The sequence below is a fragment of the Equus caballus genome, chromosome 3, assembly GCF_041296265.1.
Source record: "Equus caballus isolate H_3958 breed thoroughbred chromosome 3, TB-T2T, whole genome shotgun sequence".
Classification (NCBI taxonomy): Eukaryota; Metazoa; Chordata; class Mammalia; order Perissodactyla; family Equidae; genus Equus; species Equus caballus.
The window spans coordinates 108,110,611-108,123,895 of NC_091686.1; positions in this window are offsets into that span (position 1 = coordinate 108,110,611).

The window sequence follows — 13,285 nt, forward strand, 5'->3', positions numbered from 1 at the left end:
TATTTCTCGTCAAAATTCCTTCTTCTGGGAAATGCGTACCCATCTCTTAGCCTGCATCCTAGTCCATGTGTTTGTAGATAGATTTTTCATAATTTAGTGTAAACCTAACACCAACTCTCCATCAAACATCAGTCACAAGGGTTGAGTTCAGATTTGAGTAGATGCTTTGCTCTCTTAGTAGGCACCGGTAAATCTTTGTAGAAATGCTTGTACTATTCTGGGTGTTAAACATTTTGAATATATTGCGAGGTAATCTTGCAGCTCTGTGAACACACTATCAGCTACCTACAAACCATCACATATTCATTTAGTCCATATGGGTAAATCTTATGTTTCTAAAAAATTAAGAATCTTATCAGTCTAATTTTAGAGAACTTTTAGAACACACAGTTTTGAGGAAAATGATGAGGGATTCGTGTGTTGATCATCTTCACATCATCTTCCCTCAACACTTAATAAAACATAGGCTAATGCACTAATGCTCTTTAACAAGGAAAATGTGTTAAAAATGTTGGTATGAAGTTGTCTATTAATCCACTTTGAGTACCATCTGAAATCAGTGACTTGATTTACTCAAGCATAGTTTTCTTTTTCTTAATTGAGCAAAACTGGCACTTGTGAAACAGCACTCTTATTTGTAAATTTAAAATGGAGTGTAACTGAAAGAAATATGAACCGTGATTGAATTTATGTGTCACAATCTCAATAACAGAAGTGCCTGGCAAATTTATGTGCCCAGAGATTTGTTTTTCAAACCAAGTATTCAGGAACTGAAATATAAGAAATCCTGGATAACATTTGCGAGTGCTGACCATATTTCAGACATTCTTTTTGGACATAATGTTAACTGAGTTAGTGCACACAAGACATTATGAGATACTTACATTCATTATCTCAATTTTACAGATGCGAAAACTGAGATAGATGAGTTAAGTAAGGGTTATGCATCTAGAAGGTGGTGGGCCCAGGATTCAAACTCAGGTCCCTGGCTTGAGAGCCTATGCCTGTAACCACCACAGTATGAGCTTCTTAATATAATATGGGAGTTGGCTATCATATTGGTCTTTATTTGAAAGCTAAACTATTAGAAAGCATATTTTATGTACTCTAACTTTTCATCTCTCCCTCTACTGAGCCTTGAAATGACCTTGGTATGTTAGCTGCATGTGTTCCAGGCCATAATCTAAATCTAAGTCACACATAAAAATTAATTATTTCCTGTCTATCCTTGGACTCATAGAACCCGAAGTCATTAAGCCAGTTTACTAATGTAACCATGTGAGTTCTTCTGCATCTTTATTTGGCCACATTTACATTTCTCATCTCATCTGGTAGCAATTCAGCAGGAAAAGAGACCGGATGGAGACAAGTGAGTTCTTGGGTCTAAGTTTCAGTTCTACATCAGAGTGTGGGAATCTTGGGGACCATCTTAGAATTCTGCCTTTTAAAGGGTGTCTCAGTAGAGGGAACCTAAAATTTTGTTTAGTAACAGAAACTGCCAATTGAAAGTCTCCAGGAGGTCACCTTGAAAAGACTATGTTTGTGTCTTGGCTGCCTGGAAAATTTACATAAGAACTCAGTTAATTCTACAAAAAATAATACATCAAGTTCCTGAACTTTCTCTGAAAAATCCGTGTTTTGAGAAATCCTGGTTCTGGAGCCAGAATGTCTACGTTTGAATCCTAGGGTTGCAAGGTAACAACTGTGAACCTAACAACGGTGTGAACTTTGCAAGTTGTTCAAAGTTTCTTGGCCTGTTTCCTTGTCACCGGTATAGGACTTTACTCATGGCGTGTCCTGAAAATTAAATGATTTAATACATGTAAACTCTTTAGGAGAATGATGGACACATAGTGACTAACACGAAAAGCTTCACTTTTTGTTTAATCAGCATTCACATAACACTTCTTACAGAACAGGCACTGTCATAAGAACTCTATGAGGTAGGTGCTGTTATTATCTCCATTTGATAGATGAGGAAACTGAGGCACAGAGAATTTAAGCAATTTGTTCAAAGCCAAAGTGCTGGTCAGTATGGACTGGATTTGAATCCAGGTCGTCTGTTCACTAATAGCGTCTTGCTGTCAGAAAAAAAGGCACTGAGGCCCTCAGAGGAAGACTCATCATGTCGGAAAGTTGTCTTAAATCAATGCCTGGGCTTAGGTTGTTGAGAGTTGAGGGTGGGGGCGTTGGTTCTGGCTCAGCAAGCAGGTGAAGATGAATGCCTTTCCCGAATCAGTGACTCTGGGATGAATGGCATACTAGAAAAGGAAAAAGGTAAACTCCAGGAGAGTGGAATGGTTGTGTCTTGCTCATGATTGAGTTCTCAACAGCTGGAACTGAGTTTTCCTTATGATTGATGCGTGTAGTCAACTCAGCGTTTGTGTCTCCCCAACCCCCAAGTTCCCATGTCGAAATCCTAAGCCGCAATGTGATGGTATTAACAGATGTGGCCTTTGGAAAGTAATTAGGTTATGAGGGTTGAACCCTCATGAGTGTGGTTAGTGTTCAGAGAGCTCTCTCGCCCTCTTTCGGCCATGTGAGAATACAGGGAGAGGTTTGCAGCCTGCGACCTAGAAGAGCGCCTTCATCATCCAGCCATGCTCCCTGACCTTGGACTTTCCAGCCTCCAGAACTGTGAAAAATAAATTTTTGTTGTTGATAAGCCACCTGGTCTATGGTATTTTGTTATCACAGCCCAAGCTAACTAAGACAATGATAAATGAAAAATGATTGAATACATGAATGTATTCATTGACCTGGGGAAACCCAAGCCTTGAAAACCCTTGGTTGAGCATGGGAGTACTGAAGGAGTGGGACTGTCTTCCTTCAAGAAATCCCAGGAGTCCACACAGGGATCTGCAGTAGCAGCAGGGGTTGAAGAGATATAACATCAGGTGCTCTGATTTGAGGTGGCCTGAAATGACCGTGACTGACTTAATACTGAGGAGAAGTGGCTTTCTTTTCTCCCCCAGTAAATGTTGTCACCACCTCCAGGTTCCATCACAACAGTGGGGAAAGACAGAACCAGGCAATGCAGATTTTGAGTAGCCAAGCCACGACAAAGCAAGACACAGAAAATGGGGCATTCTAGTGGACTCATCATATCACCCAGTTCTCCCTCAGTGGAGGCATTATTAAGCAGGGCAGGCCTCTTTAATCTAAGCAAGTGTTAGTCTAAGAAGCTTCTGGGTCATCTGGTCACATGGAAATGAGGTAATTAACTTTGGAAATACATATATTAAAAAAAATGAAATTTGACTATTGTGCCCCATTCTGCTTCTAAGGGTCGGAGGGGTTGATGTCCAAGTCTCTGTTGCCAAGACAGCAAATATTATATTTACTTAAAAAAAATTAAAATGGCAGTGCTGCCTAGTGAGTCAAATCTGTGGAATAATCAAGACAATTTCCTAGCTCTTGAGTGCCCCCAAACCCAAATCTTTTATTTCACTGAGTTTTTGTGCCTCAAAACTCAGAGTTAATAAAATAAGAAGGTCCCGCAGGAGTTAAATGTCTTTATCTTAATCTTGATTCAAAGCCCAGACACATCTTATTTCACTGAAATAGTATTCTAAACTGGGTTTTGAAAAATATCACATCTACCAGGATGGGTAGATTTTGCATTCTAGTCTTTTGCTAGAGTTTTGGTAAATTTGGTAGGGTGGCCAAATTTATTATCATGCTGCAGACCTTCTAAAAATCACCGCAGGGGGACGAGAGACAATGAAGTGCCCCAGATGAAGTTGATCTCAAGGCCTTATCTGATAGCAGTCTCCTATTTCTTATTTTCCATGCCCAGCTTGATGCGATGCTACTGGAAACTTGTTAACTCAGCAGCATTTATCATGATTCTGTTTTGTTGTACAAGTACAGTAGACTCTTTTTTCTTCCTTTAATCAATAAGTAAAAGTAGGAGTTGGGTAGAGGAGAGAGGAATCATGTTAGATTCATAGTTTCTGATGAGGGTGAAATTCAGCTGGACTATTGCACGCACAGTCCTTCTGAGATCGTCTCTCCTAGGAGCAAAATGTTTCCGAATGATTCAACAGCATTGCTTTTGTACATCACCACTGCTATTTCACCTCTTAACTGAGAGAAGATACAAGGGGCATTTCAATCCATTCAAGATCTGTGTTATTTAGGAGATAGACTTCTGCAGGCAGAGGGAATGCAAATTTGGGGAGAGGGCTGGCAGAAAGAGTAGAGGACGGAAAATATTGGAGGCCTATCTAGCTAACTCTCTAACTAGATATTGAACATACATTATTTCATTCAACCTCCCTTGTAAGTGAAGGGAGTTCTAATCTTATTTCACAGATAAGGAAAGGGCTGTGTATCACAGTGGTTGACAAAGCTTGAGTAATAGGCTCAAGGTCCTAAGGCAGAAGGCAGCAAATGTGTTACAGACCAAGGTCTGTGTAACTCAAAAGGCCAGTCTTCATTCTTTCTTCCTTTTCCCCCCAACAGGTAGTTATGGAGGAGTCACCAGTGAGTACTTTAGTGGGAATTTTCCACAGAATGGAATATGAGGGCATTTAGTTTGATTTCTGCTCTTAGTTCTCTTTCTCTACAATAAAATAAGATTTGAAGAGACAAGACCTGACATAGTGAGTTTAAAAGGAAGAACAAATTTCAGAAGTTTATGGATACAAACTGTGTTGATGAAATTAAAATGAGATGTGTGGTATAAGAAATACTAAATCTGTGTTTAAGTATCTTAAGTAAATATGAAGAGAGAGTGGTCTGCATTCCAGTGAAGCTCATAGTAACATGAGGCCTTGTGGTTCCTTCTTGTCTGTCCTGAGTAATCTCCAGAGCTAGATGAGAAGTGAAGTGATATATTGGATAGATTGTAGCTTTGGAGACAGAAAGACTTGGGTTCGAGTCAGGATCAACACTGCTTAGCACCTTGTGCCATTTACTTAATCTCTTTGAACTTCCATTTCCTTTTTCTAAAACAGGCATGATAATATCTACCTTGTGGAGTTGTGAAGACTAAGTGAGATATTATATGTAGAAACACTGTGCCTGGCACATAGTAGGCAGTCATTAAAAGAGTTAGGTCGCCATATTCAACTTAAAAGTTCATTAATAAAGGAAATGTAAATTGAGAAAAAGTAGGTGGAGGGAAGGAGTTGATGTGAAACGTTGTGTAGCTCTTCCAAATGTGGCCATCCTTTGTATAGTTACAAACTATATTCTACAAGATATGATTTATCTGGTCCTTGGAAGACCCATAATCTAAAATGTCAGGGTGTCTGAAAACCCATTATTGGATTACTTTTGGCTCTTGAAGGCTTTTAGAAAATGACACTTCAGGAGGAAGGGATGGTGAGAAAACTGGGAGCGGGGAGATGAACCCTCACCAAGCCGAATTTCACCTGCGTCACAATTTGCTAAGACCAGCTTTGCTCCAAAAATCCCACAGCGAAGCACATTGGAACATGGAGGGTTGCTAAGCTTAGATATCCACTACCCTTGATTTCATTTTGAGAGAAGGCCAATCACGGAAAATGAGTCAGAAAGAGTTATTGCTGTAAAGGGCCTGAGCCAAGGCTTTCTTTTTGCTATTACATACTATTTTCCCCCTTGCAATCATTTCCAAAGCAGAATTTTATATTCAAATGCTTTTCTTTCTCCCGCTCTCCTTGGAACAACAATATATGAAATCATTCCAGGAGGCAGAGGATCTCTTGTGAGATTAACCTGACATGTGATAGAAAGAAATTGAAGATAATAAAATGACATAAAACCTGACCATTTCTGGAAACAAAGTAGGTTTTATATTGCACTTAGGAGTGGGTATTTAGGACCTTCTGAATGCACTGCCCAAGCGATGACTCACTCCACTTAGCGCAGACACCTGGAAATTTCAGTTCAGATATCATTATGACCAAGTATAATTTTCCCAGCCTGTGGTGTTCTCTCTGACTCAGCTGACACACAACCTACCACATTTCCTCACTTGGGTCATGACTAAAATGCCCACTGAATTGAGAGAGTTATTGTGCTGTTCCTCCAAAGAAGCAGCGAAGGTTGTTATCATCGTAAAGGGTACAGTTAGCATGGTACATTTACCAAAACAAACAGAAGTCCACTGTTACACCTTCAAATAGATATACTTAAGTATTGCTTATGTAATTCCTTGGAGATACCACGTTATATTAGTTCTTCAGTTTCTGTTACCATGTACCTACTCTCTAAAGGTGGTTTGGAACCAGTATCAAAACACTTGAAAATTAAATCATTTGAATTGACTGTAATCAAGTTCTCCATAAAGCAGAGGGACGTGGACAGAAAGCTTTATTGTGCCGACAGTGCTAAATTTTAGAAATAGGTTTGTGTTCTCTCCTAGACATGAGCATATGTTATGATGGGATATTTTTCAGATTTTTTAAAGCTATGCCTGGCATTTCAAGAGATTCAAAAACAGCTAGTTGAAGGCAAAGCATTCATTATTTTGAAAATCAATCAGTTAAATTCAAATAACCAGTTTCGAACTAGTCATTATCCAAAATAAGAAGACTCAAAATTAATCGAGCCATTCATTGGGCTATTCATAACCATTGTAGAGATAAGGAAACAAGAATTTTTAAGTATTTCATCTGACCATATTTGATTGAATTATTTATTTATAACAATTTCATATTTCCCAAAACCTAGCATAGTAGCATAGTAGATACTGAATAATTCTTTATTGAAAGAGTGAGTGGATGAAGAAAAGGAGAGAAATATTTTGTAAAGAAGGCAGTGAAATGAATCTCTTGATCTTGGAGGAAGGCAAAATTCCAAACACCATCATGGTGTTTTTTGATAGTGGAAGGAGTTGTCCTTCTCCTTGGGCCCTATTGAAGGTGGAGGGGAGAGAACGAGGGCTTGGAAAAACTGAGAGAGAGAGAGATGGGAATTAGGAGAGGAGCTTGAGAAACTTGGCAGGAAATAGGATCCTACAAAAGGGCATGACCAACAGAAATTTTCCCCGTGATGGGAATGGACTTGAAGTTTGAGGACATTAAAGTCTAATATTCCAACTTACATTTGCCATCCCTGTGCCTCGCTTTAACCTCTTCCCATTTTCTCAAACTTTAATCCAAAGGTAGCTACACTCAGGAGGACTGAGAAAGTACTTGTTTTGGGAGAATGAAGGAAGCTGAGTGTTTTTCATTGTGGTGCAAAGAGGTAGGATAATGGTGAAAATAAAAAGGATGAGAGTTGCGGAGGAGGCAGTGCAAGGTAGAAATTCAGAAACCATTGGAAGCAGGAAGTAGAAGCAACAGGGACCCACAGGAGCCTAAATCTACTTTGAATCTTGGAGATTTAGGACAGATTGGACTAGGGGTTGTGAGGAGGTGCCAGTACATACTTTCCTCCCCACCACAAACATCCACCCATGCCTGTGCATTTTGTCTCTATCAACTACTTGTAATCATCCCTTCCCAGGAAGATCTAATGAAAAGTACCTCGATCGATACAGTTAATCAGTGCCAAGGATTCTAGCCTTCTGGCAGCAAAGTATATTTTCATTTGATTTCCATTTAATTAACTAGTAGGTGATGAATATATTTTGTTATAGTTGCCTAGAAGTAGGAGTTCTAAATGTCCTAATGATCTGATTAATTTTGGCTAAGGCATACCTTCTATCTTACTTGGGTATACGGTTATTAAGTAACTCCTAAATTCTCTCTAACTCTGAGATTTTATCATCTTATGATCTATTTAACAAATTTTCAGGGTTTTTTGGTCATGCTGAAAGCATTCAAGTGCTTAAATCTACATTTTAAGCCCATGTCTAGTTCCTAGAAGAAGCTGAGAAAGAGTATTTTATATGGACTACTTGTCCCTGGAAGAAGTTAGGTAAAGATGACAGAGATGGGATTTGTGTGTAAATTGTATGTGTGTGTGTGTGTGTGTGTTGGACCTATTAAGTTTTGAAAACTTTATTCTAAAAGTAAAGAGTGTTAAAGGTGGTAGGCGGGCTCTGTAGCAGTGGGAACCATGGATCCAGAATTTATTCTTCGCTTTCCCATTGAGTCCGGCAGAGTACATGCCCAGCAGATATCTGCAGACTTAAATAGAAGAGGCAGGGGCCAGCCTGGTGGTGCAGCAGTTAAGTTGCATGTTCCACTTTGGTGGCCCGGGGATCACTGGTTCGGATCCCGGGTGTGGATGTGGCACTGCTTGTCAAAGTATGCTGTGGTGGGCGTCCCACATATAGGATAGAGGAGGATGGGCATGGATATTGGCTCAGGGCTTGTCTTCCTCGGGAAGAAGAGGAGGATTGGCAGCAGATGTTAGCTCAGGGCTAATCTTCCTCAAAAATAGAATAAAATAAATAGAAGAGGCAGAGTTTGCAGGATGTATGAGGTCATAGTTTCTTTTTTTGCAGAGCAGTCCCCACAGAACATTGCTTATCTACCATGATAATCTGAGGCTGGTAACTAGGCTGACATTTCTTGATAACTATAAGTTTGATAGGAGACAATTATTCATTTGGCCACCTCTCCAATCTCATTCCACAGAAGTAACACTTAAAACATAGTGGCTTAGCCAGTGGGCTGCTCTAGATGGCACAGAGAGTAGAGAAGGCCTTACTGTTTCTAGGAAGTTCTTTCTCTTCCTTGTTTCTAAACTCATCTTCCTTCTGATTCATCCTTCTGATGGAAAGAAGCACTTAAAACCCAAAGTTTGAACACCATCAAAAAGTCTCTTCTACCAATATACTAGATTAGGTGCTTTCTTTGTAGAATTTTAAGTAATTTAGCTCTAATTAGGGGTATTTTGTTCAATTGGGATAGAGTGCAGAGCTATTCTCACCTCTAAGTGAGTGAAACCATGATGCTTTGAGTATGCAAGACTTTGTAATGGCTTCTTTCCTTGGAATACAATTGCCCTCTTGTCTGACTGCAAAGAAGTTTCTAAAAGATAAGAGGGGAAGATGTGGGGATAGGCCTAAAAAAATGCAAAACCAGATTTTTAAAACCATGTTCTTTACACACTAAGAGACAATCAGAAACGTTGGTCGGTCAGATTGCCACATGCAAATTTCCCCAGTAATATCCTATTGAGCTTCAGATGTAGTATTCACCATGGGCATTTATAATTGCAGATTTTGTACTACATTATCAACTCTGCGCATGAGGGGAATAGCAACATAATGGAAAACAGGCTCTGTAAATGAATATTGGATGTTAATAGGAATTCCCACTCAAATTATGCTTTATTCAATTGTTGAACATCAAACCGTGTTATTAAGAGACTCATAAGCACATGTGGGAAACATGGGAGAAGTAAGACAAAAGTATCAGTTATCAACCAGGAGAAACTAAGAAGTAATTAAGATCCTTTGCTGTTAAGTCTTTTTATTTTTAATTCCTTAACATTTTATAGGCAATTATATGACGTCTCATATTCTCTATTTATTTTCCAAAAAGTCTAGAAGAAAGACTGAGGATGGTGCAATTGCTTTTGTATCGGATAGCAGCCTTGTTATTGTATCTGTCTAGCTGCTTGACAGTTCATTGTTCTAATTACCAGAACTCCTTTCTTTGCCCCCAAATACCAACACCATATAATGTGAAAACAGAAGAAAAGAACAACAGTAAAAAGTTTAGGGGAAAAAAATCCAGGTTGATTGATTTTTACACTTCCGAAGAGTTGCTTGGACTGGAAATGAATCCAGAGTCTCTTCAGATCAGTCAAAAGACTCAGAGGTAAAAAAAAATTGTTGGGACATTTTGAGAACTTTAGTTCCGGGTTAATCAATTACTATCCCCATAGATCAAAGGTGTTAAGTTTTTTAAAAAAGGGAGACCTACACAGAAGCATGTCTTTTGTCCATCTTGCTAAAGCTTTTAGAGAGAAAATAAGCTGATATAGAAAATTGTATACTATTGTGGGGGACTGGAATTGGCCACCCCAAGATATGTCTCTTTGGTATGAGGAATATTTTGGGCTGGTTATTTTTAAAAAACTGCAGACAGGAAAGAGACTCTGAAAAGTAGAATTTACTTACCCTTTGTTAAGAGACATTTACATTTGTAAAGGAAATCTCCATCTGTAAAGGTGTCTCCCTCTCTGTTCTAGGAAGAAGGTAGGATGGCCTTATCTCTAGAAACTCTTATCAATGCAGAAGGCAAGGACTTAAATCTGCGTAATAACCTTACCCTTGTTTACTGTACTTTTTGGTAACCTCCCATGATCGACTCCCGCATCCCCGACATCCTCCTTTGTCTTTACCTGAGGGTGGTATTTAAGGGGAGAACTTACACCATTTTGGCAAGTTGCTCAGTTTGCCTGAGCCTCTCCCATGTATACATGTTATACAGCTTTGTTTAATTTTCTCCTGTTATTCTGTCTCAGGTGAAGTTAATTCATACTCCAGCCAGAAGAACCCAGAGCAGGTAGAGAAAATGTCTTCCTCCCCTACACTATATACACAAATATGTATGTACTTTTATGTGTATGTATATATATGTATTTATGTATGTGGAGAGAGAGAATTTCCTTCACAGCATTTTATGCCATGTTTCTTTCTCTAGACCAAAGATTCCTAGTGCATTTACCATCATGAAATTGGTTTATCTTCACAGGCTTGAAAGCACCCAGGTGACCTCACCTCTGCGGATCTGAGTAGTTATAACTAGATGGTCCCAAGGCTGATCAGGAGTCCCCTGAGCCTCCATGAGGTTAAGTCTCCCCGGCTCAGATCTTCCCATGACCACTTTACTTTGCTAAACAAAATATTTTTCATTGAAACCAGCTGGTAAACACTAATAAGCATATTCTGCTCAAAGAAATAATATAATGTATAATAAAATACCAATTTAAAGGAAGAAGGAAGGAATATATAGCAATATATCTAAGACTCCTTTCTGCTCTTCAATTTCTTTTTAACTAAAGTCTTGTAAAACTCTTCCCCTGTCTTTGTGTCTTCTGAGTCAGACACATACCATGATTTAAGGAGCCTCTGCAGGTGCTTGAAGCTTTGGTGGCACAAGGCTTTGAGCACATTATCTGCCTCTTTGAGTCTTGGAAACGTGGCTTATTCCAGGCTTTCAGCAGTTCTGCTGACGTCGGTTCTAAAGTCGCTCCGTCTGTTCCTGCAAGCACTGGATTTCATTAAGTGCTGACTCTGCCATCTCAGGTAATAGGACTTTACTTCCACTGTCTTCCTCTCAGTCCTCTCTTTTGATCACGTTTTCCTCAAAATCAAAACAGAGATGGAAAAACCAACGAGAAATCGCCTCTTATCTAAGTGAACCTGGTTTGAGCTCATACTTTTCTCCATGTGACCTGGTGACTCAGATATTGGCCCTACTTCTACGTTCGTATCGCTGGCTTCTAATCTTTCCACGTGCTCTCAGAAATTATATGTTGAGAAGGGCTTCTGTATCCTGGGTTGGATTTCCTCATTCCTCCAGGAAGCCATCCATAGTCTTCCCCTCCCCAGCCTCTGATCTGGGTTAGGTGCCCTCTTTTTTGCTCCCGTCACTCAATGTTCTAACTAGCCACAATGTAAAAAATTACCTGTTTCATGGTCTTTCCTCCCTAAAAGGCAGGATTTTCTAAGAGTATGAGCTGTGTCTTATATTTGTTGTATCCCCAGCTCCTAGAACAGTTCCAGTGTATAGGAAACAGTCAGTTGAACTCAATTTCATTAAATCTGGCCTTCCCAGTCATCTCAAACCTTAACAAGATGCCATAGCTTTCTACTAAAAGGAGCATTGCCTTATTTATTTAATGAACACTTTAAAATTATGGTAGATGCGTAGACAACCAACCACACAAACAAATAAAACAGCTGCTGCAGAATCACAAGGCAGTGGCTTTTCTATTCTTGACTAGACGACAATCAGTTCTAAGAGTAAATGAAAAAGGGGTTGTCTAACCTGCTGAGGGGAGGCCAAAGCAAGACCCTGTGAAAAGTGAGGGAGCCAGGCTAACATTTCCCTCTGTTTCCAAGTGTCCTGTTTTGTGGTCTTTATAGACTCTTTGAAGAGGCAGATTTCAAAAGGAGTAGAGAAAGTGAATCAATGAGGAGAGAACCAAGGAATCAGCTTTTTATCAAGTGAAGGAAAATGCCCTGAAAACTCCTTGCCATTTGTTACAGCAGCCATAGGGTCACCCATTAGACAGGCTCTGACATCTGCAAGAAACAGGAAGAACAGGCTTTTTAAAGCTAGTCGATATTATCATTCTTGGCTGGACAACTCTCAGCTCAGGCTTCACTTATCTTTGCCAGTGTTTTCTCTACCGAGATGAAAATAACTTCAAGAAATATGGAGCAATTTTGAGTTTTGAAGCTAGTTCCTGGAGCTGCTGAGGGTGGGGCGTTCTGAAATGCTTTTATTTGTAACTAAAAGTGATCACTTGGCCCTCATTATGTTGATACCTACAACTCAGTGGTTCCTTCCTGCATCTCCTCTAGCGTAACCTAAATTGATCATCCACAGTCTGTCAATATGGATAGCATGGTATAAAATGCTACGCTCACCATTTGAGTGTTATTGTGGCAGCAATAATAATAATTTTTTTATGGCACCTGCTATGTCCCAGGCTTAGCGATATATGCTTTTATATATCCCAGTTAATCCTCATGATTTCCCTTTTTTGCTAAGTATCTTTATCCACTCCTTTTACAAAGATTGAACAAGTAGCTAAGATTTGGACCAGTATTCATCATATTCTACAATTGTTTTCTTTCTCCTCATCCATCCACCTTACTATAGGCTTATGACATTTCTCTTCAACTAAAAAATGCATAAAAAATGCATAATTTTAAAATGGTTCTGCTACTATGCAGATCAGACAGACTTATAACAGTTTTTCTTCATCTCTCATTACCTTGTGATGGCTTGTCTGGGACATTGTGTAAATCATGTCCCTTTCTAGATCTTTTATTATTTGAGAGGCATGGATGTGTTGACAAAGAAGCCAAGCAGAAAACAAAAATACAAGATTATTTCAAAGTCAACTAGAAAGAATTAAGCCTGGTTGTACATAAAGAATATCACTTTTACAGCACCGTACAATTTACAAGTGTGTCAAACACATGTTCTATCACATGACTGAGTGGTCCTGTTGACAGACAAAATATGCATTATTAGTCTCACACTAGAGATGAATAGTTAAGCTCAAAGATTATTTACCAAATGTGTTTAATCCATATCTTCAAAAAATGTATTAAATGCTTACTATCAAAGTCTCTCTTCTTACAGACTTTCTATGCTGGTGAATGGAGATAGAAAGTAAGGAAAGAAACAAACAAATAAGGCAGTGTCAGATG